We start from the raw sequence: 27,551 nt of genomic DNA on the forward strand, positions 1-27,551 counted from the left end.
GGGAAAAACGTCACAAAGTAGTAGAAAGTAACTATATTTATTGAACAGTATCATTTAAACTTGTATGAAGTATATATAGTCATATATACATGCAAGATTCTAAACAGTACCTCTTTAACGGAATGGTGTTATTTTTGTAATCCAATAATACAAAATGGAACCTGAAATTCAATTGGCATTATTGTTCTTCCTTTCTTGGACAATTCATCACAAATAGAGAAGGATGAAGGAGATGTAATGTGTATGTTTGTTGGGATATGTGTATATATAAATTTAGATAAGTTAAATAAAATTAAAAAATCCAAAAGAATCAGATGATAAACCTTTGTAATTGTTGGGGAATATTTTCTAGAAGGATGTGCAGAGCGATGACTTATAGTCTCGGATAACTCCAAGGATACTGAAAGCTGGAACAGATGAACCAAACGAGTTAAAAGACGTAAATACCCTTGTACTGATGTCAATGGAACAAAAAATGCAAGTTATACTTGTTATGTTAGTACCTCAAGACATCTTCTAGTTTCTTCCTCGTGGAAAAAGGTAAGAGTTCCACCTATCTGTGATCAGAAATCCACAGGGGTATATAAGTAATTCAACCAAAGAAAGGATATGGATTAAGGAAAATAAGATGGTTTGAGATTTATTTTTTTTACCATATCACCAAAGTAATAAGTTGATTCAGGGGTATATAAGTAACCTCAAAACAAGATCCGACCTTATCCTTTTTCTCTCTAGATTCAAATCCAGCAAACAGTGGACCATGGTACTTTCTGGAAGGGTCCAGATCTTTTGTTTGAGGTAAGTTCCCTGGTTGTGAAGTCAATCTATTGGACAGTTTCAGGGACAACATCAAATCCTGATGCAACTGCCTTACCCTTGTACATTACACCCTCATTTACCTCATGTTCCTGTTTAGGAGGAAATGCAATAATTCTTTGCTCTTCTTTTGTAGGGGGAGGAACCGATGGAGTTTCCTTTATTGTAGGTGTGGCTTGTGCATTAGTTGTTGCTTTATCCTCATATGCTTCTCTTTTAATGGTGTTCATTCCAGCAGACATAGTCACAACTTCAAGATCCTTGTTATTGGACTCCACAGGGCTTCTAACTGAAGCTCCATCATGGTTAGCTTGTATTGGTTCAAGCTAACCATGTTAAAACTACAGCAGGGGAAGCCACCTATTACAACTGTACTTCAAGGGGAGGTGGGGCAATAGTTTGTACTGGTTCATGAGGCAGAGTTCTATCTCCTTTCTGCCATCAAGTCAAATCCATAAGTCCACCAAAAAAAAGAGAGAATTGTACCCCAAAAAAATAGCATGAAATTTAATCATAAATACTATTAATAGTAGTTTTAACAATGAAAATAGGTTGAATGGGTAATGATGTATGTCTAAAGTGCCATACTGAATGAACCGTCGGAAAATGAGTAAATGAACATATTAGCCTATATAGAAATGATGGTAAATAACAGATGACTTTATTTAAGAACAGCTATAAATCAGATTTTACTTTCTATAAATAACAATACATATGAAAATATACTTAATTACAATAAGATTAGAAACTTAGATTGATCATGAAATTTAATCATAAATACTATTAATAGTAATTTTAACCGGACATAGTAGTTCCGAATTGTTTTGATTGTGAATAAATTTCAACTCTAACAAATATGTTAACCTAAGAAGGTTTTACACTAGTTTTGATCTTAAGAAGCTATTAGACTTCAGTTTTCAAATCCAACTATAAGAAAAATATCGTTAAAATAATGTAAAACCTTCTTAGACCACCATGAAGGGAGAACATGAGAGGAGTTGTCTGGAGGAAAAAAAAAGGGGGGGGTGTAAATGTAAATTGCTAAACAAGTAGTGCCCAAATACATTAAGCCATGTTTTTTGCTTAACCCAGTAAGCTATTCTGTCTAAATTAAGTCAAAAAACAATTACAAAGGTTTATTTTTACCATATCACCAAAGTAATAAGTTGATTCAGGTTTTGTGGGTGAGAATCTTAGTAGAACTTGGTCATCAAGCCTAATGTTGTATGATCTTCCTCGAATCACACCTTCTGCTGCAGCAAACGTTTGTGGCAACTTAATTTTTAAGGTATCACATAAGGGTAAAATGGTCATTTATGCAACAACAACATTTCAGTTTTTCCACAACCATGGTAACAGGTAAAAAATTATGCATCTTTCGGGCATATATTAATGTTATACTCTAAAATGAAACAACAATGAAAAAAATTTGGGAAAAAGCAAAAAGTTGTTGAACAAATATTTAAACCAAATTAGATTGTTTTAAAAAGTGTAAAAGAATAAGAAACAGTATTACTTACATGCAACAGGTTCAAGAGTTCTTGAGCCAGTTGAGACTCTCAATTCATCATTCATAGGGGGAGATTTTGGGATTTTTAGCTGCTCATTTGGAACATTTAAGTTATCTGTTCAAGTGTCCCTGCAGTTAAATTTGAAAATAGCTCTCCACCCCTGTTAACAGCATCCACCATTCCCTGTGGGACATCTGGCAAATCCTGATCAATGCAAATAGGTTTACAAATTACAACACAAGATATATTATTAAGTCAATAAGTCAAACAGAAACAACAATAGCCAAACCTGTTGTAAAGGAAGTCCATGATCACCAGGGAGTGAACGAATTGACATATCCAACACTGAACTAATGGCAGACTCTGAGCTAAGGTGGATCAAACGTATCATCTTTGAATTTAATTAAAAGATTCCTTGAGATTCCATAGGAAGATTTTATCTGCACAACAAATTCATAATGTTTGGTTAGTATAATAATAAGAGCAGAAAGTGTAACAGTTTGAAGTCGCTTTTTTATGATTACCTCCTACCTCCCCTGATGCTTCTTCCCCATCCGGCTACTATTTGGTTAGTAACAAGAACCCCTAATCAAATAGAATATAAAGATGAACTGAATCAAAGTAGCTTTGGGGAAACACTCCACCACCGTCAAGAAGGAAACCCCACCGCTAGGTCGGTATCGGTATTACCTGATTTAGGGTGAGTAAGCAGCAAAGAAGAAGAGGTGTCGATTAAAGGGGATGTAAGAGTGGAAAGCGTCATTAGGAGAAACTCCACCGGCCACAAGGAAAACCCACCACCAAGTCTTCCATATCAATGTGATGTCAGGCTGACCGGAAGCAAGCAAGAAGGCAACTTTCAACAGCAAACGACGTCGTTTCGTGAATCACATTATCACGTGAGGCTGATATAAGGTTGAGAGGAGTTAATAATGCAAGCATCCACTTATCAATGATGCTGATTATCCAGACTGGCCTTGGAAAACGACATCAATGAGGGTGAAGGGAACGCATAAAGAAACCCCTGTGAGAGATAAAACAATAGTCGATTTGAAGCATCCGAAAAATGAAATTGAAAGGTAGAATCGCTACACTCTTTTTTTGTTCGTGTCACCACACATCAACATAGAGAAATCGAGAACCCCTGTGGGTTTGATCTGTTCAAAAGACGGGATCATAGATTTTTGGCGATATTGCGATTTTGTTGCGGGAGAAAAGAGGAGTGGTGATGAAATTAGGGTTTTTTTGGGTATTAGAGTGAGAGAGATATAAAGAGAGATAGAAAAGAAAAAAAGAAATAAGGTAGAGGATAACAATGGCGGCCTTTCAAACTTTTGGGATTTTCGTTTCCCCCAGCTGCAAAATTAAAGAACGCGCCTTTCATTAAAAAAATATAAAGCGACATTTCTAGACGATGCCCATTTTTAAATAAGTGCCCTCCGTGTTTTTAATTTTTTTTTGTTGGACATTAATTTTAGGGCACGCACAAAAGCGCGCCCTTTATCCTTCAAATTTTAGAAGAGATGACATTATTTTTAGAGCGCCCAGTTTTGCGTATCGTAAATTACCGCGTGTCATTGTTTGCGCGTCGTAAAAGGCTGATTTTCTAGTAGTGGGGGACGGGGGCCATGATGCCTTGGTAGATTCCATGATCGATGAGTCTTTCGGCCAAGCATTTGGCACTGTCAAAAGTAATCAGGTTTAAAGCTAACACGTTCCCTTGAATCTGGGGGGATAGTCCCCAAATGTATATTTCCATCTTCTTACTCTTCGGGGTGACCATCCCAGGACACAATACGGCTAGATCACTGAATCTAGCAGAATAGGCTGCAATGTCAGAGCCTGTCATTTTAAAGTTTTGTAGCTCTTGTTCCAGCTTTTGCACTTCACCCCTTGGCAAATACTCTTCCAACAATAAAGTCTTCAATTATTCCCAGCTTATTGAATTTTCCACTTGGAGGGTCAATGACTTAACATGGTTGTTCCAATAGGTAAGGGCCTTCTTAGAGAAAGTGCAAGCTGCAAAATTTACTTTTCTAGCTTCAGGGCATGCACAGATTTCGAAGACTGATGTAGTTTTCTCAAACCACTACATTAGACTGATGACACCTCTGTTTCCATTAAAGGATTTGGGTTTGCCATTAGTGAAGTCTTTGTAGGAACATCCTCTTGTGCGTCCCTGACTGTCTCCCTGGTTAGAATTTGTAGCACCATTTCCTGCTTCACTAGTAGCGTTAGTGATGATTTATGATATGGCAGCTGCCACAGCAGCCATTACAGCAGGCTTGAAAATGGCAGGGTCGAATTGTGGAGGTGGTGGCGGTAGTGCTGGTGTTGTTTTGGTGTTGTTCTTGCGCCTGTTTAAATTTCTTGGTGGCATACTTTTGCCACAAAGTTCAAAGATGAATGATGATAAGTCTTCCATATTAGTCACAAATCGGATGTCTTGGAACTAGATTATATCAGTTCTATATATTATGTTCCGACTTTAAAGTACTTGCAAACAATTCATAACAGAATTCTATGTAAAATAAACTTATGAATTTTAATAGTGACTACTCAAATTAAATTTTGTGCCTTGATCCATACCAGGTTCTTCTAAAAACCACTTGGTGTATACAAGCTATATATAATTAAGATTGAATAGACCATCAGATAAGTGGGTTTACCCTAATCCCAAAATCAAACAAGGAATGGGACTCAAAGCGGACTCACCAATCCTAAGTCTATAGGATCTTAATTATATAGAACTCTGACGTATACATTAAGCAATCATAGATTCACCATGAGTAAACCATTTGTACAACTAATGTTATGAAACTTGTAGAAACACTCCCAATGAAATAAAATGCATGCCAATTTCATTGATATAATTTAGTACACAGTGTTTTTGGAAATTTTGACCTCGATGTAGGTCTACATTACATTAATGTAAAAGAATTTTTTGACAACATTACAAACCCCCAAATAGTGGAGTCACTTAATCATAGGGTCGAATATATATAGCAAAGAGTAGCACCAATGCCTATTCATAAACCTAGTCTATATCAAAATGCGAGTAGTGTGTGCACCACTCATGGCAGGTGTTGCTCTGAGGGCCATGAAATGAAGTTACGAAATTTTGCATTGCCTTAGTCTCTGTTATGGATTCCTCCACTTGGCGTTCTGCCACTATCATACGTCCTTCTAATGCAGCTTGACGTTTCCCAAAAAATTTTAACCTCGGCTCAAACTGCAGTCACTTCTTCCTGAAGAGCCTCAGTGTGGTCCCTGGTTTGATCATGGTCTTCATCCAGGCAAGGAAGGTGAATTGCGATGATTTCGATTGTCGCACAAATTTCCATGATGTGGTGGGCGGATGCCCTAGCTTCTTCACCATCGTGAGCGATGCGACAAAGAGAGCCCTGTCTGCTGAGCCCCCTCTATCGAGGTTCTAGAAACCTCGTTCCATACCATAGGGTGAGCGTTATCCGTGTTCCTAGTTCCATCTTTTCAAATCTACTGCCAATCAAGGCATCGGGCTCTGAAAATTCCATATGGGAATAGGGTTTTGGACAGCCTATGGTGGATTGTAGACCTCTGGTTTCGAGTCGTTGTCGTCCTGATTCTCTGAATCGTGTTTTTCCTCTGAATCGTCTTCGGGGTCCTCCTCCATTATTTGCTCAGGATCCTCTTCTACCCGACCACCATTTCCCTGGTTAGGGAAATATGGGTCTCCAGGTACATGAAATCTAGCCATTGTGTCTGTGCAAGATTAAGGATATGAGAAATATATGAAAACTTAAGTTGTAGTGTTTTTTAGGGAAAATAAATTTTAAATAGCAATATTTTTAATAAAATTTGTGGCCCATACCGGGTCCTCCTATAATTACTTAGTGTATACATGTTGTATATAACCAAGATTGAATAGACCGTCGGATAAGTAGCTCCACTCTAAACCCACAACTAAATAAGGAACAGGATTTAAAGCAGAAATCACAAACGCTAAGTCTATAGAACCTTAATTATATATAACCTTAACGCATGCACCTTGCAATTATAGATCTACCAATAAGGGTCTTTAGCTTTTATGTGAAGGATTTGATTTATTCTGGCGAGAAGGTTACTTACGACTACTAGTTTTTATATCGTGGTCTAAATATTGTTTTTATGGTTCTTATAGTATCATAAATACTCCTATAGTATTTTTAAACTTTTATGTTTGATTCTAGAGTTTATTGGTATGAGGAGTTGGTATGTTTTAGACTTGTTGTTCACCATGACCATTCCTCGGCATACGTTGATCACATCGCGGATAAATATAGTTGATCAGGCTATATTCATCACTGATCTGATTACATACCTCGATGCCTGCTCGTAGTGTTCAACTCATCTCAATACTTTTTGTTTTGTTACCATTATGATGTTGAACTAGTGAGTATGATTGTACTTATACTTTTATAAAAATATCATAATATTTTAAAGTATACTTGTACAAAATGTTACTTCAGAGTATTTTAGTCCCATTGTATTTATAGTTTTTATATCTTACGTGGTTTGATATACTTAGTTCACTATAAACAATGATCTGATACCAATCTGTCGCACCCCCAAACCGCGGAAACGTCCGAGGGCGGATAACGTCATGTACAGTATCATAACAGTTGAGTAATAGTAAAGAAAGCAAAGACACCCATCATAAATATAATCTAAATGGTTACATTGTTGCACAAGTTACATGTTTCCAAATAAATTACAATATGATGACAAAATGAGTTTTTAACTGGCACCTTAGCTTCCCGTCCTCAAAATTTGGTGATTACATGTATTACTGATTCCCTGAGAATACAAGTCATTTTGAAAAAGTGTCAATAATTAAGTTGGTGAGTTCATAAACGTTTTGTCTAAGAAAATGTATGCCTTTTCATGTAAGAAATCGTATTTGTATCTAGAAAATCTGATATTTTTCATAAATAAGTTGTAAGCCGTTGTTCGTAAAAATAATAGTGCTTTTTCTAGAAAATCCAATATTTTCTGTAAAATGAATTATAGTCTTAATTGTTCCAAGAGCGAAATGTATAAGTATTTTCCATACTTAAAATAGAATATGTAGTTTTATACGTATATAAAACCATTTAAGTAATTGTATTTGTTAGCTTCGTAAACCAAATGTATTGTTAATACCCCATGCGATTTATTATAACCATGCTAGTGACTCAGTCGTCCTGTAACGACGTTCTTTAGGTGTCGGAATGTTATGACATTTGTCACCCCAGACCTGTCGGTCTAACTGTAGCTAACAGTTTAGGTTCGGGATTATCAGTCCCATATATTTCTATATACAAGTATCATGCTCTCCCTACAAGAGATTCTGGTTACAGTTATAGGACTTTATGCAGTACTTAAAAATCACCATGAAGCCAAATGTCTCACAAATTTATTCATTAATAGGTTTACGTCAAATGAAATGAAAATCCTTTTTCTTGTATGTATTACCTTTTCGTCGCATAAAAATAATCATATTTTTGTATAATTATTTATTTGTCCCCAAAGGGTAAAATAGCGTGAATATTTCCACAAACCATACCTATTATAGTTTGTAAATGTACGTTCTGATGAAATGAAAACTGTTGCGTTTTAGCAACCTTGTGTGAAAAGTTTATAATTTTAGTAGCAACGTTATTTTATGTAACTAACATTTTCACATAAATTTATATATAAAATTGTAACACCCAAACAAACTCAAGCCAATTTAAACTTTTATAAACATTTCAAATCCATTAAATATTACACACTTGTTTTCAAAATATATCATATCAGAGTATCCCATAAACAAATTCACAAAAAGTGAGGAGTTGTACAGTCACGCGTTTGCCTTGCCCCGATCCCCTGAAGTACCTAAAACAATAATCTGAAATTGTAAGCCCGAAAGCTTAGTGAGTTCCCCCAAAATACCGATACACATACAGTCCACATAATGGTGACAGCAACATCATAACATAACAAACTGAAAAAAGAATGCAACGGGCCCACAGCTTTACAGACTAGATTACCCCCTAGGCCCACAGTGTGAGTATGGATTGCCTTGCGAGCCCACAACTCACATATAGCTTGCCATCGAGCCCACAATACAAGTCTCCCTTAGCCCATAACTGGAATGCTCCTGGGTTTGTTGGTTACCGCACAAAGCAGTCCCACCTCAACCCATCCCACATAACATATCAACATATAACATAACTAACATAACCACTGAGCATGCAGATAATCATACAACAAAACAGGTAGTCATACATATCTACCTAACTGGCTTAACCACTGAGCATGTATTACTAACTCAAACTCAAAATATCAGTAACTACTAAGATATCAAATCCAATAGGCCGGGCTTGGTGCCTTTGACCCCTTAGTATAATGAGGATAACCCACCTTGCAAATGTCGGCTCGGTAACTAAACTCCAACTCTCAGATCACGGCCACAAACTTCACCACCTATTATCATAATAGAACCATACTCGTAAGTTCTTGACCTCCAAAGGTACCCCATAAGTCAACTAGTCAACCCCCTGGTCAAAGTCAAGGTCAACAGTCCATGTTGACCCTTACTCGTCGAGTACCCTCGGCTACTCACCGAGCTCCTCAAGATACTCGTCCACTAGCCGAGTGTGACATCCCCAAAATCACGGCCAGAAAAGACCGATTTTGTTTATGCTTTATAAAAATCAGAGTACTTCATTTTATAAAAAGGTTGCGGAATTTGTTCCCAGAAAAACATGGTAAATACGTTATTAAAACATTTTCGAAGAAATGTATTTATTTCATTTTAAAACATTTGGGATGTCATCGTTAATACAGGAACATAAGCATAAACAGAACTTACAATTATTCACACTAGTGGTCTACATCTCTTTAAATCTCTCAGTGTAATGTCACTTCATATCAACACCTGTGGTATAAATAAACTGAGTGGGTCAGGTTGGGAAACCTGGTGAGCACATAGGGATTTCAATCCCACAATGTTATACCATATATATAGTTTAAAATTCACAAAATATACAATTTCACCATACATATATATAAACAACTCTTATCCCACCCCGTCGATCCTCGCAACGAGGCTATCCATACTCTCGGACCTAAGATTAGTCGTTTTACCTACTCCATACTCTCGGATCAGAAATGAATGAATTTACCAAATCCATACTCTCGGACTAGGGACGAATGACTAATCCATACTCTCGGATTAAAGATGAATGATTATGCCTAATCCATACTCTCGGATTAAAGATGAATGATTATGCCTAATCCATACTCTCGGACTAGGGACAATAGCTAATCCATACTCTCGGATTAACGACGAATGATTATGCCTAATCCATATTCTCGGACTAGGGACAATGACTATGTCTAATCCATACTCCCGGATAAGTGACATATACTAACTTCTATTCTCTGAGTTTAACTCACTTGTACTCGTAAGAATATACTACCCAATATTCCTCATATTTAATTTAGGTCTACTCTTTATCCTAAATTATCAAATATAATCAGGTATGTTCTTTAACACGAATTTCAAGCAACATCAATTAACTCGCACATAAACATATAATTAATACTTCAATCAATACTTGTATTAAAATCATGTTCATGAAAGGGACTATGCACTCACAACACGTAAATTATATAATAAATACTTCATATCTATGTGTAAGATGAAAGGGACCATGCACTCACAACACGTAAATTATATAATAAATACTTCATATCTATGTGTAAGATGAAAGGGACCATGCACTCACAACACGTAAATTATATAATAAATACTTCATATCTATGTGTAAGATGAAAGGGACCATGCACTCACCTGAGAAGGTGGTGACTCGGTACTCGGACAACGCTTCGTTTACTTTAAAATAATTTCCTTCGACGAAACCTAGTATTATCACCAATAGATTTTAGTTTATTATTCGCCGAGACTAATTAATAGTCTAGCTATTATTACTATTATATAAGCGTTAAAAAAAAATACTTATATAACCCATAATAATAGCCCAAGTATTTATTATATGTTCTTAATAACGTTCATATAATTAAATAAAAACTATATTAAAAATAGCGTAGACGTAGCTCACTTACAGCGGGTTTTATAGAACACCAGGCTTTGCTTGGAGCAGCGTTTCCGAGCCGAAAAGCTCTTCTTCTCGGAGCCGTCGAGCACTCCGGGGCTTCCGCCTCGTGCTAGGGAGGTTCCTTAGGCTTTTCGGGGGATTTCGGGGCTAGAGAGAGGTTCTAGAGAGAGAGTAAAGAGAAGAAAAAATGGGAAAGGTGTGAAGAAAATGAGGGTGGGAGAGGTGGTATTTATAGGGTGAAAATGGCTGAACTTGGTGCCACATGTCACCATCTAGTGGCAAGACTTGGGGAGAAAGCAATGGCCAAGATTGTGCCACATCACCCATTTTCGCACAACACACTTCCGACTTCTAAAATCCGTAACTTTCACATACGACCTCCGTTTTTGACGTTATTTACATCCACGCGTAGGTAAAAATAATATCTACAACTTTCATTTTGACCCCATCGGCTAATTCTCGACCGATTTTAAATTTAACAGTACGAGGCGTTTAGACTGTTAAATGACCGCGAAGAATTCGTAACTCCTTCATACGGACTCCGTTTTCGTCTGTCTTTTTACCGTTGAGTTCCTATTAATGAGATCTTCAACTCTCATTTATTTCACGTAAGCCAAAAACCGCTCGAACTAAAATTCGAGTTTCGTGCTGTACATTGCTAAGTCGAATCTTAGAAAAATCATAACTTCCTCATACGAAGTCAGATTTGGGCGTTCTTTTTATCGACGCTCTTAGTTTAACATATTCTACGACTTTTGTTTAGAATTCTAAGGCTAAAAAGTCTTCTATCGTAAATTCATTATTTACGTCTTCCGGTGCCGTGTCGGTTTTGCCGTAAAACTTCGTCGGGCCATAACTTCTTCGTTATAACTCGGATTTCGGCGTTCTTTATATGTACGGAAACCTTGTGACATATTCTAAAACTTGGTTAAGACTATTCATTCTAAATAATCTTTTGTCAAAAAGTCATTTTTGACCCCTATTGCCTCTAAATTGACTAGCCCGGATCTGCGGGCGTTACAATTATCTCCCCCTTAGAATGATTACGTCCCGGAATCATCAACGAAACAAGGATCGTATAATGACTCCATACGTCATCTCTTCATCCTAGGTAATAATTATAACTTCTTTATTCCTTCAAGTCTATCTCTTAGACTTATTGACTGTAAGCAGTACTTGATCGTGCACCTGCTCTCTACCTCATATTAGACTCCAAATTATGACCTATCATCATGTGATGTACGTTTAGACTCAGGTCTCTTAAATTCTAAAATAGACTAAGCCTTCCTTCATGTTCTAATGTGATATAATCATACTTTAACATGTAGCATTTCTAGCTACCAACGAGCGCGATACTTCTATTGATCGCTTTGATTATTAATCGTTTGGTTTAAGTTGGAATCTATATCAAACTTGGTTCTCTGAACAACGTAACCTACTCATCGTAGTCGGACTCAAGGTGATATGACCACTAGGGTCGGGATAACAACAATCTTCTTAGTCATTACCGAAACAATGGTAACGGCATACTTGAATAAAACGAAATCAATTACTGGCTTCTTGGTAACCTTGTGACTTTCCCTGATCCAAGTGTGAGTCCTGTGCTTCCGGTAGTATAGGCCTCTACTACCAATCACACCTACTCATACTCGTCCCAAGTATTGTCTCGCAGTTTTTCCAAGTCACCATACAAGAAAACCATACAACAACTTAACACATCAGATAACAAAACAAAGGTTTTATATTATTTCTTGAAACTGTTACATAGGTGTTCAAGTTCACCCTAGACTATGCCTCTAACGGGCTACATCGTGAGGTACTATCTACACGATTACTCCATAACTCGATCCTCGGATGTCAAGCCTTCACTCTTGAATCCTTGCATTGTCATTTGCTTCGTCAAGGATCATTTGAAATGCTCTCGCCTTTGGCTTTGGTGGTACATTTGGCTCTGTAGCCCCTTCTCTCTTTGGGCAATCTTGTTTGAAGTGTCCTTCTTCTCCACACTTAAAGCAGACTTCTCTCTTGGTTGTGCATTCGCTGGCGTAATGACCAGTCTTCCCGCATTTAAAGCATGTCGTATATTTAGAGCATTTCCCGATGTGCTTCTTTCTACACTTGTCACACCATTGCGTTCCTTCTTCAAACTTCGAGAATTTTCTCTTCTCGCTGGACCTTGAAGATCCTTCAAACTTTCTCTTCTCGCCAACCTCCATCTTGCTGGAGGCTCTTTCCTTGATCATATCTTCGACAGACTTGGCAGCCCAGATAGCTGCCTCTATAGTAGGTGCTTGACGCACTGGCACCGCGTACTCCCATGGAAGTCCTTTTGCGTACTTGTCGATTTTCGTCAGCTCATCCGGAACAAGACGCAAGGCGAACTCCATCTTCTCTGTGAACTTGTTGGTGTATTCATCGATTGACATGCTTCCCTTCTTCAGGGTTAGAAACTGGTTCTCTAGCTCAAGCAGGTTTTGAGCTGAGCAGTACTTTCGTTTGAATTGCACCAGAAATTCTGCCCATGTCAGTTGCAGAGGCTCATTAGGGCTCAGAGTCTTCCCCAAGGTATTCCACCAACGTACAGCGCCTCCTCGAAACTGACGCACTGCAAATGTGGTCTGTAGCTTCCCTCTACAACCGCATGTCATGAAGGCTAACTCCATCTCCGAGATCCAATCCATGACCCCGATCAGATCCTCCTTTCCAGTGAAAGTCGATGGCTTGCAAGTCAGAAAATCCTTGTACTTGCATCCATTCCTCTCGACCTCTTCATCTTGGTTGTTTTGTCGAACTATTGGTGGGTTGACTTGACCAACAGTCCCACTGTAGTTTCCTTCCTCAGTTTGCCCTTTGTTCAACTCGGGCTGTTCGATCTGAATAGTGGCTTCCTCACGATTTTGCTGGAGCAAACGTCTAGTTTCCTCCATTTGACGATCCAACATCGCTTGGATCATCGCTTGCACTCCGGCCATTGTGACTGGCTCAGCGGCGGCTTCCATCACCGGTATTTGCTCAATCACTGGGGGTTGGTTTCTGTTCCCATTTGCATTCACGTTTCCGCTATGGGTTCTTGCCATCTTGATCTATACACCAAATAAGGTAAATCTAGATCTTTACTTAGGATTGACGGTTAAATCATCCTTATCACTCCAAAACGTTTATATGCTAGTTCTAATATCGTAGTCGTACGTTTAGAATCCTAAACACATAAGGTTTCCAGATCCGGTCGGCAACAGACCATAGATCCGAACAACTAACAACATATCAGGCACAAGTATTTAGCACATAAAAGCATTTTAGGCATAATTCCTAAAATAAGCTAGTGCTCACACCTCACAATCATCGCTTAGCATTCTAAGTTTAAGTCTAGAAATAAATCCATATTCCTAGTTCGCTTAAACTAATGCTCTGATACCAACTGTGACATCCCCAAAATCACGGCCAGAAAAGACCGATTTTGTTTATGCTTTATAAAAATCAGAGTACTTCATTTTATAAAAAGGTTGCGGAATTTGTTCCCAGAAAAACATGGTAAATACGTTATTAAAACATTTTCGAAGAAACGTATTTATTTCATTTTAAAACATTTGGGATGTCATCGTTAATACAGGAACATAAGCATAAACAGAACTTACAATTATTCACACTAGTGGTCTACATCTCTTTAAATCTCTCAGTGTAATGTCACTTCATATCAACACCTGTGGTATAAATAAACTGAGTGGGTCAGGTTGGGAAACCTGGTGAGCACATAGGGATTTCAATCCCACAATGTTATACCATATATATAGTTTAAAATTCACAAAATATACAATTTCACCATACATATATATAAACAACTCTTATCCCACCCCGTTGATCCTCGCAACGAGGCTATCCATACTCTCGGACCTAAGATTAGTCGTTTTACCTACTCCATACTCTCGGATCAGAAATGAATGAATTTACCAAATCCATACTCTCGGACTAGGGACGAATGACTAATCCATACTCTCGGATTAAAGATGAATGATTATGCCTAATCCATACTCTCGGACTAGGGACAATAGCTAATCCATACTCTCGGATTAACAACGAATGATTATGCCTAATCCATATTCTCGGACTAGGGACAATGACTATGTCTAATCCATACTCCCGGATAAGTGACATATACTAACTTCTATTCTCTGAGTTTAACTCACTTGTACTCGTAAGAATATACTACCCAATATTCCTCATATTTAATTTAGGTCTACTCTTTATCCTAAATTATCAAATATAATCAGGTATGTTCTTTAACACGAATTTCAAGCAACATCAATTAACTCGCACATAAACATATAATTAATACTTCAATCAATACTTGTATTAAAATCATGTTCATGAAAGGGACTATGCACTCACAACACGTAAATTATATAATAAATACTTCATATCTATGTGTAAGATGAAAGGGACCATGCACTCACAACACGTAAATTATATAATAAATACTTCATATCTATGTGTAAGATGAAAGGGACCATGCACTCACAACACGTAAATTATATAATAAATACTTCATATCTATGTGTAAGATGAAAGGGACCATGCACTCACCTGAGAAGGTGGTGACTCGGTACTCGGACAACGCTTCGTTTACTTTAAAATAATTTCCTTCGACGAAACCTAGTATTATCACCAATAGATTTTAGTTTATTATTCGCCGAGACTAATTAATAGTCTAGCTATTATTACTATTATATAAGCGTTAAAAAAAATACTTATATAACCCATAATAATAGCCCAAGTATTTATTATATGTTCTTAATAACGTTCATATAATTAAATAAAAACTATATTAAAAATAGCGTAGACGTAGCTCACTTACAGCGGGTTTTATAGAACACCAGGCTTTGCTTGGAGCAGCGTTTCCGAGCCGAAAAGCTCTTCTTCTCGGAGCCGTCGAGCACTCCGGGGCTTCCGCCTCGTGCTAGGGAGGTTCCCTAGGCTTTTCGGGGGATTTCGGGGCTAGAGAGAGGTTCTAGAGAGAGAGTAAAGAGAAGAAAAAATGGGAAAGGTGTGGGAGAGGTGGTATTTATAGGGTGAAAATGGCTGAACTTGGTGCCACATGTCACCATCTAGTGGCAAGACTTGGGGAGAAAGCAATGGCCAAGATTGTGCCACATCACCCATTTTCGCACAACACACTTCCGACTTCTAAAATCCGTAACTTTCACATACGACCTCTGTTTTTGACGTTCTTTATATCCACGCGTAGGTAAAAATAATATCTACAACTTTCATTTTGACTCTGTTGGCTAATTCTCGACCGATTTTAAATTTAACAGTACGAGGCGTTTAGACTGTTAAATGACCGCGAAGAATTCGTAACTCCTTCATACGTACTCTGTTTTCATCTGTCTTTTTACCGTTGAGTTCCTATTAATGAGATCTTCAACTCTCATTTATTTCACGTAAGCCAAAAACCGCTCGAACTAAAATTCGAGTTTCGTGTTGTACACTACTAAGCCGAATCTTAGAAAAATCATAACTTCCTCATACGAAGTCAGATTTGGGCGTTCTTTTTATCGACGCTCTTAGTTTAACATATTCTACGACTTTTGTTTAGAATTCTAAGGCTAAAAAGTCTTCTATCATAAATTCACTATTTACGTCTTCCGGTGCCGTGTCGGTTTTGCCGTAAAACTTCGTCGGGCCATAACTTCTTCGTTATAACTCGGATTTCGGCGTTCTTTATATGTACGGAAACCTTGTGACATATTCTAAAACTTGGTTAAGACTATTCATTCTAAATAATCTTTTGTCGAAAAGTCATTTTTGACCCCTATTGCCTCTAAATTGACTAGCCCGGATCTGCGGGCGTTACACCGAGTCCCCAGAGTGACTCATCGAGCTCCTATGGTTTGCGATCAAACCCTAAGGCTACTCATCGAGTTTTCCTTCTTGCAACTCCATAGGTTCACACGCATTCATCAATTTTGGGAAACATTAACCGACTCGCCGAGTTGTTCATCCAACTCATCAAGTCTACGACAATCTTCATCGGAATCACCACGTTATTCATCCAACATGTCGAGTTCAATTCCTATCTTCATATGACTCGCCGACTCGACTATGCGACTCGTCAAGTCCCTTAATCCCTTTAACCATGTAGACTCTTTTTAAGCTATGCCAAGGCCCCAAATTGCAGATCCAACTTCCTTAGGCATGCTTATCACATAAAGTTGCGAACTTTACATGCAAGCAAGGCTTTAAGACCCTAAAATGGAACAACTAAGCTTTCAATGAAGTCACATCCTTTAGAGAAGGCTCATACTAGACAATGTTGATGGCTTTATGAATCTAGAAGCCAAGGGGAGTCCAGATCTGAAGTTACAACTTCATATCATGGCTTAAACACAAGAACCCTTACCTAAACTTATGCACAAAAGGGTTTAGGAGAAAATAAGACAAGGGAAAAACGATCTAATACCTTCAAGAGAGCCCTTTCTGATGTAGAACTTGAAACCCATAAACTCTTGCTTCAACTAGCTTGCTTCCCAAGTGATTCCTTCACCAAAACTTCCCTCCAAGCTTAAGCCTCCAAAGAATACACACACACTCGAATTAGGGCCTTTCTGGATAATGAATGGACTGTAGAGACGCCAAAGGAGGCTTGTGCTTCTTTAAATAAGGTGCAAAACCGCGGAATTTAGGGTTTCATCTGCCAGCTCCTACTCGTCGAGTCCCTTCTTGGACTCGGCGAGTAGGCCACTAAATTCGTGAACCAACCCGCTATTACTCAACGAGTAGGGCAACCAACTCGTCAAGTAGACCTTGGAAACAAAAGAATTCTTATTTAAATCAATACCTGAGAATCAGGGCGTTACAAAAATATAAGACAACATAAGAAATGATTTGTATATTTACACAAGTAGTCTTGTGTTTTATTTGTATTCCCCCTATAAAACATAGAAAAATCTTAAAAATGTGGGGGTATGAACTCACCTTATATGAATTTGTGGTTTGATAATGAGGTGACGGTGATGATCTTTAAGCTAGAACACTTGGAGGTAGTCGTATCCTAATCATTTTTAACACATAATAATATGTAAATTTGATGAACTAACATAAAAATGTATTTGTAAGAACATGATATTAGATGAGAAATACTTACAAAAATCTTGAATTAGTTTGCAAGATAATATTGTCTTTGAGAGAAAACAAGAATGGAATGAATTAGTTTTGAAGGTTTGAGAGAATAAGTGTTTGATTTTTAAAGAGAAATTATGTTGGAATGTAACTGTAAATGAGGTTTAATGGATCCTAAATCGTGCATGTGTATCTATATATATATATATATGTGTGTGTGTGTGTGTGTGTGTGAAAGAAAGGATAAGGTGATGTGAGGTTTTGCATTGGTTTGAGTAATTAATCACCTAGTAAAATTAAATCAATTAATCAAGTGGCATCTTATCTAAATGAATAAAGGAGATTTCAGCCAAAAAGAGGATGATTTCGGTCCTAGCATGAACGAAATCACCTAATGTACTCATCATTGAGTTGATTTCGGTCCTAATGTCACCTATATGAGATTTCGGTCCTTATGTGTGGAGTTTTCTACCTTAATGGTCCTTAAACTTAGTGTTTTCGGTCACGGTGAGTCCAAGAGAGGAGATTTCGATCAAGGTGTGGGGTTTTGATTTAATACAACCAAAATCTTATAAACAATTTATAATATTTGACTTTTGTTGACTCCTTTTTGTCTTGTTTTGTCTTATGTGATATTATGTTAGTTGTTTTAACTTCCAAAGTTTCTTTACCACATGGTTTTCAAAGTATATGTATATAATAACTTATATAAACATGCCTCTTTTCATTCATAGTCTAATTGCATAAATGTTACGTTATGAATCCACTCGTAAATTGTTAAAGGTTAGACCTTGTTTGATCTGGAATTTTTCCAAGTTGTGACAATATATATATATATATATATATATATATATATATATATATATATATATATATATATATATATTGTCAACATTATTCCTTTTTTTTTCATGAACTTATTAATGTAATTGTTTTTTAATTGACATCTCATTGGAAAGACTTTATGATTATCTAGTATGCATCATTTTTCATCAACAACTAAAAAGTGATCATTCAGTCTCTCTTTAATCATGTTTTCTGCATCCAAAATGTATATCTCTCAATCCTTATTTAATCATGTTGGTGTTCTTACTTTTGTATTGATATACAGGGCATGTATAGAGTTATCAATGTGTTAAATGGAGTGTTGGTTGTATTTTGGTGGAACTTTGCTCAGCTAGTAAAGTAAAAGCTTGGGTTCTATTTAATATATGATATAAAAAATTAATTTCATAGGGAAGAAAATACGTTTAGAATTCCTTCAAACACAGATATCTTATGATATCTTCCCCAAAAATCAATTGCATCACTGATTGATTTGAATCTCTCAATCAGAGCCTTTGTTTACCATCGGTTGTTTCATCAAGTCTTCACTAGGTTTTATGTGACATCCGGATTTCCAGGTACCATATTTAAATTGTTTATTTTGAGTTATGAGGATGGACTAGACGAGTTGACGCCTAGACTCGTCGAGTAGGAGCGCGATTTGTTGACTGGATTAATGAACGGACTCGACGAGTCGATGGGTGGACTCGACGAGTCTGCGTAGTGGGTGGAAACCCTAAATCCTCAGGCTTGTGCCCAACTTAAGGGGCCTTATGGCCCTTATTTGTGGCTACCAGTCCAGAGAGAGAAACCCTAGTGAGCTTGAGTGTGTGGTGTGAGAAGAAGGGCTATTTTGATCCTTGTTGGTGTGGTTTTTGCAAAGAAGAAGGAGATTCCAGCAAAAGAAGGTGAAGGGGGTTGCTATTTTGTGGTTTCAAGCAAGGAACTCCATCTTTGAGGTATTAAATCGATCCTTCTTCTGTTTTGGTGTAGAACCCTTGAATCTAGGGTTTTCTCTACCCTTTTATTGGCTTGGATATGATGCTTATGATGTCCCTTTGAGTGTTAAACTCTGGATCTAGACCTTGAGAGGTCCATAGAGCCCCAACCTCCCTTCTTTATGTTGTTTCATAAGAGATATGAACCTAGGTTGCTATTTTAGAAGCTATTTCACCAAAAGGAGTCCTATATGTGTTGTATGGGTGTGAAGATTGAACCTTTACATAGTTTTTGAGCCTTGGGAAGTCAAATATGTAGTTTAGAGAAACAGATATGACCTCAGAAGTCATTTGAGTATTCCCATGGAAGGAAATCGCCGAGTCCATAAGGGGACTCGGCGAGTCGAGTCGGGTTGCCCCGCGATTCATGACCAGTGGTAACCCGTCGAGTGAAAGGATAACTTGACGAGTCGAGTGAGGTTTTATGAGGATTATAAGGACAAGCATGGACTCTCCGAGTCACTCGAATGCACTCGACGAGTCTAGACAAAGTTTGACCATTGACTATATTTGACTTTTGTTGACTTTTAGGGTTTGGTTAACACTTGGACTTTTGGACCATTAGAAGGGTAAAATGGTCTTTTATCCTTCTGAGAGAACATTGGAAAGGATTAGTCTAGCCTAGAGAACCGTTATTGATTTGATATGATTGCTTATGTGTTTAGGCGGGGCTTGGTCATTGTTACGAGGTTCAGGGATACCGAGCACGTGAGTTACTAGACAACATACGAGGTGAGTCTTCTCACTATACATTACATAGAGTGGTAATTATGTGTGACCGGAAGGTCCTATGTGCTATGAAGAGTATGGGATATATGTTGATATTTGATATGTGATGCGTATGTGTTATGTTATGTTATGTTATGAGTAGTATGTGTTTGGACCGGAAGGTCATCATGTTATGGACCAGAAGGTCAACAGTGTATGGACTGGAAGGTCTACCAGAGCTGGGATGGAAGTCCCCTGATCCGTACACACTAGCAGAGGATTTATTTTATGATCTTGGGATATGTTTTTATCATGACGACATTTATTAAACATGAGATTTGAGAATATTGAAAGATTTTTATGTTATTTGAAAAATGTGAAATTGTTTTAATTTTTACGTTGTTACATTTTATTAAATAGTTCACTGATATGTGTTATTCTTCATCTAAATTTATACAGTGAAGATATCCTACAATCAATGAAGACTTCCAATCTAGTGACCTGTGAATTACTTTGATATGTTTAAAGGTTGAGTGTGAGAGAATGTGATGTTCAAAAATTGAAGATTTTTAAAGTATGTTAGTTTCTTCAATTTTGATCTGAATTCTTCTTTGATTGCGATAGATATTGCTTATTTGTGTTTAGGTTTCTTAATCTAGAGATTTTCCTCTGCTAAAAGTTTCCTAAGCTGAGGCTTTTATTTTGGCTATTTAGTTCAGATTTCACATTTTCTTTTCTACATTACCAAAATTATGTTGACAATCTAAATGTTTATTATATGCTTGTTCATATACTAAGTTAGTTATCACATTCAATACAATACGTGATATTGAAATTATTTAGAGTTTAGAATGTTTCTTATTAAGAAGAACATTTTCGTGAAAATATAAAATTATAGTGCTCTTTTCCTTCATGCGTGGCCTTATGAATATTGTTGTTCTATTTAACATGGACCCTTCTTGTGAAAATATAGTCAATTTGTATTCAAAGTGTCAAGTTTTCTGAAGTTCACGCAAGTTGCTCGACGAAATTCCTAAACTAAATTTAGTTGCTTTGCATTAATATCAAGGTATATTGGCTTAATACAAATATACAACTTTGCATTCATTTGTTCATTTATAATAATCCATGATATTTTCTTAGGATTTTACTAGAGTTCTAGTTGTAGTTTCCTTGCTTGTATATGAGATGCTATGAATAGACTCAGTGGTGACTCCAAGAAGATCAACCCATTGGTAAGTAATATTCTAATTATCCACTACACATATTTTTTTAAAGCATCAATAGTTTTTAATTCTTTCAAATCTTCATATTTCCTAGGTTCCATTAGACCTTGTGATTAACCATTCAGTTCAAGTTGATGTTTCAAGAAGTGCAAATGTTGTTCAAGAAAACATGTACCTTGAATTTCAACACAATGATGAACGTTTTTCCTCTATGAAATGGGGATAACATGCTTTTGACAACATGATTTTCTAGTATTTGTTCACCAAGTAAATATTTACACATTAAAACCACATCACAGATGAACCTTGCAAATAATCACTGTAATAAGCATAAAATGTTCAAAATTTCAATGAAATGACAGTGAATATTAATAAATTGAAAATAATCACTATAATTTCAAGTTTAACTATCCGTCATCGGAATTAAATTCTATTGGTATAGTTATTTGATTTTTTTGTAAAAACTTTGATGCTTGTTTATTTCGCAAAACATGATTTCATTTAGTTATTTCACTCGTTTTTTTCTGATAAGTAAAATAACTTGGAACAATGGCATTTGGTAATTCTCTACATTGTGACCTAAAATTTAATGGAATATACTTTAATTTTGAATATAATATCTGAAGTTTATAGAAAATATGTTCGGTTTCAAGGTCTATATATGAATTAAATGTAACCTTGCGATTGAAATTTAGATTGGATTCAAAGGCTTATATCTTTGTTGAAATTAAGATATAAGTTTTTATAGCTCTATAGATGGCATATATGGTAGTATCTTCATTATGTTTAGGTGCTTTGTATTTTTTCGGATGAATCACCCTTTTTCATCCACATAAAACAGAATAGACATGTTGTTTGAGGTCAACATTTTAGACTCACTCATTTTCATTATAAAACTCCATATTTCTATATCATATGTTTTAGATGACGATGTATATTCATATTATCATCTCAAATGATCTTTTCTCAAGTATTTGTTAGAACATAAAGATTTACCACTTCATCATTATGTGTAATGATTAACTTGAATTCTTTTTGTTCACAGCATAACAACTTTTGAGCATTTGAATTACATAAAGAAAAAGTAATTTCTAAATTCATTTTTTCTTCTTTGTTTCCAATTAATTGAGCTTGGAATTTCTTTCCTGAAACCAATTCAAAAGATTCCACCAATGTAGAAAAGACTTTCATGGCCATGATTGTTTCTATCAAAGGTATTCAATATTTTAATTTTTTCTTTTTTATTAAAAACCAAAATGCTCTCATTACATAAACATAAATAAATAAACATAAAAAAAATTGTTTTATGCATTTACAATAAACAAAAAATATTTAAATATAAATACATATTTTATTTTTAGTATTGAATTCCATTCCGCCTAACCAAAATTTCACATTCCGATTTTAATTCCAATTCCAATCTTGAATTTTCATATCATAACAATTTTCCAATCTTTAATTTACCTATTTACCCACCCTTAAATTCACATGTAAATCACAGGTGAATCACATATGAGTTACATGTGCTTCATATGTAATTTACATATGAATCACATGTAATTGACAAGTACATCACAAGTGCTTCACACATGAATTACAAATGATTCACATATAATTCACATTAAATCACAAATGAATCACATATGAGTTACATGTGATTCATATGTAATTTACATATGAATCACATGTAATTCACAAGTAAATCACAAGTGATTCCCATATGAATTACATGTAAATAAAAAATGAATCACATATGAATTACATGTGATTCACATGTAGTTCACATGTAAATCAAAAGTGAATCACATACGAGTTACATGTGACTCATATGTAATTTACATATTAATCACATGTAATTCACAAGTGATTCACATATGGATTACATCTCATTCAATAATGAATTACAAGTGATTCACATGTAAATCACAAGTGAATTACATATGAGTTACATGTGATTCATATGTAATTTACATATGAATCACATGTAATTCACAAGTAAATCACAAGTGATTCACATAAGAATTATATGCGATTCACATGTAAATCACACGGCATTCACATGTAAATCACTAATGAATCACATATGAGTCACATATGAATCACAAGTGATTCACATGTCGATCACAAGTGAATCACATAATAATTACATGTGATTCGCATGTAAATAACATGTAATTCACATATGAATTACATGTAAATCACATGTAATTCACATATGATTCATAGGTAAATCACAAGTAAATCAAATATGATTCACATTAGCGTTCTTGCAATAATCAATTTTTGTCACACCCCAAAACCGAGAATGGTGGAAATGTTCTGGAGCGGAGGACATCATGTAATGTATCACAACAATGTAAAGTAGTAAACATGCAACAACATCATCCATTGCATTAATAGTATAATTTTAATTACAAGTGTGTTCTTTCTTAGTATAAGATAACATAATAAATAATCAAAATAAAAGAGGAGTCTTGATTTCTCCGTCTTCACAAAACCTGGTCGTCGTATCTATCTATTTGTGACCTGAGAATACAAGTTATTTTGAAAGCGAGTATCAACAATAAAGCTGGTGAATTCATAAGTATTAATGTGTCATTGATTTGTAAAACTGGAAAGTAAAGACTTGTAAACATTTGGAGAAAAGTTTGTATAAGTATGAAAATGTTTGTAAGTAGTTGTAAACGTTTGAAAACCCTAGAAAATCCATATGATTCCTACTAGTATAAAAAGTAATCTTCTACCAAGACCTAACTGTTTTGAAAGTAGCCTTCTAACCAGACTAGACTATTTTGAAAGTAGCCTTCTACCAAGACCAGATTGCTTTGAAAGTAGCCTTCTACCAAGACCAAACTGGATGCCTATTATTATTATTTTCTACCTCATCGATTATGTGAATATGGCACATGGTAAAGGTATTAATAATATATTAAGCAGATTTTTAATCCATTTGCAATTGTCGTATGCGACGTGTAACTACTGTATTATTTGTAATAAGTGACTACTTTGTACTAATTTTCCTTAATTGAGGGTTAAGGCATTATGTGATGGCTAGAACCCATACTATAAGCTCTCTATCAAGAGATTTTGGGAACCAAACACGAACCTACATGATTGCAAGCCATGAACATCCACATTACTATGATCATGTATACCCAATATAATTATCACAAAGTATTAGTGATTCATTGGTATAGTTAGATCCTGAACTTGTTCCATGCTATTGCACCTTGTTATGTTAGTTTTGTTATCGTGTAATGTAAGTGTAATCGTGTAAGCATATCTATGTAACGTATTCATGTAAGCGTATCTATGTAAACGTATTCATGTAAGCGTATCTATGTAAACGTATTCAAGTAAGTGTATTCATGTAACATGTAATGTATCAGTATAGACTCATGAATGAACTGACTCTTGTGTGATTCCTTGTACTTGGAATGGTAAATAGTATCTCCTAACTACACCTATTATAGTTACTAGTGACGTACAAGTATAACCGGAAGTATACCTTTGCTACCCAAAGGTACTAAACTAACTAATGGAACCTTTATACCTATATATGTATACATGGTATATAATTAATATTTAGACGACCTTCGGACGAGCAACCGATGCCCTAAGGCCACATCCCAACGAGGAAAAGAAAATAAAGCGAGCTAGCCGTCCTAAGTACTTTAAACAATATTTATATAACTATACATACCTAGGCATTCATTTGACAATATAAAAGCGTAAAAGAAGTTTTGTAAAACCTTTAAAAAGTTTAATACTAGGAAAAGATGACTTGATGTCAGTTTATAAACCGATTTGAAAGTATTTTGTTTGATAAGGCAGTTTAAGTATAAGGAAAACATTTGTTTGAAAACGCATTTGTAACAGAGTTTGAAAGGAAACTTACAATATGTAAGACAGTTTGATAAAGAGTTTTAAACATGTAAAAACGTTTAAGAAAGTCATTTGAAGAAATCTGTTTGGTAAAACAGTTACCGTATAGTAAATCCATTTGCATGCTAGTTATTAATCACATGTGATTGATATAATAACTAAACATGATTCAACTTGTATTCCCCCATAAAGCATTTATAAACATTTAAAAACATTTAAAAGATTAATTAAGGGGTATGAACTCACCTGCATTGAGCGGATCGGATGGAAGTGTCGGACCAGTGCTTGGTGTCAAGTGAAGACTTAGACACACACAATGATCCTAATAACATATGAAGACATATGTATATATAATTAGTGATTATAACTCTAATTAAACATGCATAAACATCCTAATGTGAGGAAAAAACTTTGGTCATAGTGTTAGGAGGCTATTGGGTTGCATCTAAGGAGTGTATGGTCTCACTATGGAGTTTACACTTCAAATGGTCACCCTATATGTGTTTACGGTTGAGGGACCATTTCCCCCATGAGTTTACGGCTGTAAAATCATGAGGATGGTGTATTTGAGTGCTTCAAGGTCTTTTACCTCAAAAAGAAGTGTCCTAGGGTTGAATCAAAGGCTTAGGAAGTGGTTGGGGCTTAAAATGGCACACTTATTGGAGTTTACGGTCCTTGGACTACCATTAAGAGTTGGTGACCATAAACCCATGAGTTTACGGTCGTAAACTGATGGTTACTCCCACAATTTCGTGCTTTGGTATTCCTAGTTCATGCATGCAAGGTTCTAGTCTCTTGTCCAAGCATTAGAAGGTGTTTAGGGGCATCAAAACACCCTTTTTAGGGTAAGAATCTCGGAAGTCCTAACTCTCTTGGATTTAGCTCTCCACGCTTTCCGAAGCATATCAAGCCTTCCCAAAGTGAGACTTCCAAAAGGATTTGGTCTCTCATTTGGAATTCCAAGGTTTCTTTTTCTTGCTTCTCTTCCTAGTCAAGGGCCACTCCCTTCTGCTTCTCTTCCCAGTCAAGGGCAACTCCCTTACGACGGTAGGTCAGCGGGACATAGAATTTAGCGAATTCCATAAGCGTCTTCAGAGCTGACAAATTCTCAACGGTTTTGATCTTTGGAAGGGTCCTCAAGAATTCCCACATCACTAATAGTGTATCTTAGGAATTCAACTCTTCAATTCTAAAACTCGTATTTAGAGAACTTCGCGTAAAGTTTCTCTGGTCGTAATGTTTCCATGGTCCATTGTAGATGCTCTTTATGATTTCCTTCTTACTACGAGAGTAGATAAGTAAGTTATTTATAAGGACAATGACGAACTGATCCAAGTAAGAATGGCGTACCCTACTCATTAAGTTCATGAATACTACGGGCGTATTGTTCCGATCCGAAGGATATCACTACGGACTCGTAGCGTCCGCATCGAGTTTGAAAGGTTTTCCTCGGGGAATCCTTCACTAACACTCGCAACTGGTGATATTTGGATCTTGGGTCAATTTTCGAAATGCACCTCGTTCCTTGCGGTTGATCAACCAATTCATCTATGCGAGGCGGAAGGTGATGATTTCTAATGGAAGTCCTGTCGAGGTCTGCGCTACAAGGACTTCCCAATGTGTTACCCATCATAGTACTTATCTCGCCTAAGTACGTTTAACTGCGAAGTTCTGATGGGATCCGGTGCATTAGAGTTGGTATGATCGCATCCGCTGAAGTCTGTCTCCTTGAATAATAAGACCGGAGCTCTCAAAGGTGAGGAGCTTGGTCTTCTTATTCTATTGCTGAGTAGTCTTTAAACTTTTTTGGACGGTTCTTGTATCTCCGTTGGTGTGGGACCTTAGGGCGATCAGGTTACAGGAGTCGTATTGGATTCTAAGTTCGTTCGCATGACGATGCAAGTACTCGTAATCTTGTGTAGTCTCCATCCTGAAGTTCATATTAGAAGCCATACATGGTTCATCAATCACAGTCTCGTGTATATGAGTCGTATATAATTAAGATTGAAAAGGTAGTCGAATAAATGATTCTTCTTTAACCTCACATCCCAACGAGGAAAAGAGTTAAAGTGGAATCATCAATTCTAAACCTGTAGAACCTTCACTATATACCACCCCTATGTATACATTCTTCATTGATAGATCAACCATATGGGTCTTTGGATTGAACTTGACGTACTGTACAAGTGGTACTTCGGGGAGGTTTGCTGAGGTTTCTTCGAGAAGGTTATGAAACATGAGGTACTCTATGCATGAGTACTTCAGAGTTCTGGGATGACTGCTTCACCAGAAAGACGATTTCGAAGAAAGAGATGTGTGCACAAAACTGGTATTGTGCGAATCGAGTTGACTCAGATCGTA

The 27,551-nt window shown here is 36.3% G+C and overlaps 1 long non-coding RNA gene and 1 pseudogene across 1 annotated transcript; both read right to left on the reverse strand.

The window, feature by feature from the left end:
• Positions 1–513: 513 nt before the first annotated feature.
• On the reverse strand, positions 514–2,437 carry LOC145008798 (uncharacterized). The gene is made up of 3 exons (XR_013663639.1): positions 2,337–2,437; positions 1,963–2,069; positions 514–557 (listed from the first exon to the last, which is right to left on the reverse strand). It is a non-coding gene; the product is annotated as an uncharacterized LOC145008798 (long non-coding RNA).
• Positions 2,438–26,783: 24,346 nt separating this feature from the next.
• On the reverse strand, positions 26,784–26,902 carry LOC145013704 (5S ribosomal RNA; annotated as a pseudogene).
• Between the last annotated feature and the right edge of the window lie 649 nt (positions 26,903–27,551).

Source organism: Lactuca saligna, chromosome 8, assembly GCF_052625555.1.
Source record: "Lactuca saligna cultivar CGN05327 chromosome 8, ASM5262555v1, whole genome shotgun sequence".
NCBI classification, from domain to species: domain Eukaryota; kingdom Viridiplantae; phylum Streptophyta; class Magnoliopsida; order Asterales; family Asteraceae; genus Lactuca; species Lactuca saligna.